The 2,995-nt window shown below is 38.9% G+C and overlaps 1 non-coding gene across 1 annotated transcript; it reads left to right on the top strand.

The window, feature by feature from the left end:
- Positions 1 to 1,797: 1,797 nt before the first annotated feature.
- On the top strand, positions 1,798 to 1,870 carry Trnas-cga (transfer RNA serine (anticodon CGA)). The gene has a single exon. It is a non-coding gene; the product is annotated as a tRNA-Ser (tRNA).
- Positions 1,871 to 2,995: the final 1,125 nt, after the last annotated feature.

Below are 2,995 nucleotides of genomic sequence, written 5' to 3'. Positions count from 1 at the left end.
ACGACCACTTTGCTCTTGGCCAGGCATGCAAGGAAAGAATCTTGGGCTTTGGTTAAAAGGGTGGACTTTGGATTTTTTTTCCCCCCTTTGCATCAGAACATGTTTTTCCAGTTTTGCAGATATAGTCAAGTCTGATAAGACTCTGGCCACCTTATTATCTTGCACTGAAAATTACCCTCAAGTTGGATTCCTTTAAAATGGAAGTAGTGGTGTTTTCTACTTGAGGACAGCTTATCTTCACCATAGCTGTAGGTGTGTAACTCTTTTACCCTGTCTCATGTGGACTTATAGGAACTCTTTGCAACCTGTGTTCTGTCACATGACACATGGAATCTTTTTGCAAGTTGTTGCTTAGCAGCTTCTGCTGGCTGGAACCCTCTGTTTTCATTTTAGTTCTTACATATTATTGTACATTATAGAGTATATAGACTGTAACAAAGAATGATATATTTAAATAAAGTTAAAAAATATGTAAAGTCAACTTGGTGGGAAGTGGACATTCAATAAAATTTAAGTACCTAATATATGCCCAGCACTGGGAAAATAGATTTTTAGCTATTTACTATGTGAAATCTAATATCAAGATATATAAACTTAAAGTTATTCTGTAGTACACTTAAGAGACTATATTTTTAAACATTAACTGATATTATAACTTAATATATTTTGAGTTTAGTTTACTAAATATATGGTTAGCTCTATAGTAACAGCAAATTCATATAACATTTTTTATGTAAAAGATATGGTTCTCAGTGTTTTACGTGTATTATGTCATTTAAATCTCACAACCACTTTATGAGGCTGGTATTAAAGTTATCATCTATTTTATAGATAAGGGAAACTGAGGCATAGAGTTGTTCAAGGTCAATATCCAGGAAATGGTGAAACTGGTCTTGAACCAAGGCCATCTGGCCTTGGTGTCTGTGTTCTGAATCACTGTCTGTTAACCTATCATCCCACGATTGTTGATTACTTTTCAGGAGAGAATGTTGGTTCATTTAGCCAGTCTTCACTGAGCACCTGCCATTTGCCTTGCACTGGGAGGAGATTCAGGACATGCAAGGACAAGCAGCTCACAGGTGCACGCGCAGATATCTTGGCATTTGTTGGCATTCACAGGGTACACAGGTCTCCAAAACAAGGCAGAGGAGTGGGAAAGGGAGTCCAGTGGCAAGGAACAGCAGCAATAAATACACACAGTAGAAAGGAATAGATTGTTTCCGAGAAGCAGTGGATAGTGCTTGTCTGAAAAACAAGCACGTGAGATTAAAGGTAGACAGAGGGGCTCGACTCCCAAGAGGAGGACTCTGAACCCCGGGTGGTCAAGGAATATGTTTTGCTAAATCAAGGAAGCTCTGCTGTGAATATGGCTAATGCGATGATCGCATCAACAGGGTGTTTAAGGGATTTATTAAATTATGCATTAAAATGTTTAATGCAGTGCCTGGAACATGGTAAGTGCTCCGTAAAAGGTTCTAGTAGGCGTGGTAGTTATTTTAAATAAGCCAACAGAAGCTGGAGCTCTTCGGTGGTCATTTCCAGATATTCTCCAACAATGAGACGATCTGGGGTTAAATTCAGGAATTTAGCTTTCCAATCTCTTAGACCTGGAAAGTCTTCTGCCTGGGAAAGAGTCTTCATGATACTCTGTCCTTCTCAAGTACCTTCTGCCATGTGTGGCCTGTTTGGGGATCACAAATGCCCTGTAGGATTTATTATGGAGGCACTTCTCTATTAGCTTGAGGATAGAATTTCCCCCCATATTGTATTTCTCATTAATATCTGTGATTTAGGGCTGGGGACATAGCTCAGTTGGTAGAGTGCTTGCCTCGAAGGCACAAGGCCCTGGGTTCAATCCCCAGTGCCACCAAAATACACACACACACACACACACACACACACACACATATGTATATATATATATCTGTGATTTATATGGAGATGGAATATGTTTTAAATGCAGCTGGACATTTTAACTGGAGAACAGGAGGTAATGGCACAGCATGTCATTGTAGTTGGTCTGTGTTCCTGAGAGGAAATTTGACTTCTTGGTCAGTTGGGAAGAAGTATGCAAAGAAAGAAGACAGCAGAAAGGAAGGGGCATGATATGAGGGAAAAGGCCCATAAATATTGACTGTTTGGGGTTTTAGGAGTGTAGATGTGTGGGATAAAGATGGACCAATCCTCCAAATGGAGTGAAATGTGCCTGTGAGCAATCTCCTTCCTGTTTCCTCAGCTATTTTCCACACATGATTATCTGGCTATTACTACCCTCTCAATAGCCCAAAGGTTTTCTGCTCCAAAAGACATATTTGAATGAAGAGGATGTATAGGAAAAAATGATTTATTGAGTACCTACTATCAGGAAAACGATTATTAATGATCTCATCTGACGTAGCATTACTGTGAGGTACTGGAACCCTTTATTTGATAAATAATCAAAAACTCTGGAGAAGACACAAGAATTGTTTAAGGTCACAGTCTGTCAGTGATTTAAATTTGGTTCTTTTGATTACTTTTCGAATCCTGCCTCCATCCTCCCTCAGTGAAAAGCATCTTTAGGGTGATCAGAGTGTACAAGCTATACTCAATACAACATAACAAGGTAGATTTATTTTTTGCTTAATAATCATGTTAACACATGAAACAAGAGTTTATTATTACCTCCGTTTTGAGCTCTCATTTCTGTTCTGAACCTCTGTGTAGTTCTCTTTCACTTTGATTTCTTTGGATCACTAAAGCAACAAGTGTTGCACTAAAGTGTAAAAATACTAATCTCAGAGTTTCCTGGTGCTATTTTTAGAATTCTACTATATTGTCCCCCATCCCAGTGGAGAACCTTGAATTCTTTCTGCTTTAAGCTCTTGATCTCCAACCCTGTCATTCCTCACTCTTCTCAAACTTTCTAATGCTTCCTGACCTCAACTGCTCTGGAAATCCTGAGTTACTTCACTTCTTCATCCCACAATATTATTAACCCACTAGGATTTTTTCC

This window comes from Ictidomys tridecemlineatus, chromosome 3 (genome assembly GCF_052094955.1).
Source record: "Ictidomys tridecemlineatus isolate mIctTri1 chromosome 3, mIctTri1.hap1, whole genome shotgun sequence".
Classification (NCBI taxonomy): domain Eukaryota; kingdom Metazoa; phylum Chordata; class Mammalia; order Rodentia; family Sciuridae; genus Ictidomys; species Ictidomys tridecemlineatus.
The sequence above is the reverse complement of the archived record's forward strand: the minus strand, read 5'-3'. Positions and strand labels throughout refer to the sequence as shown.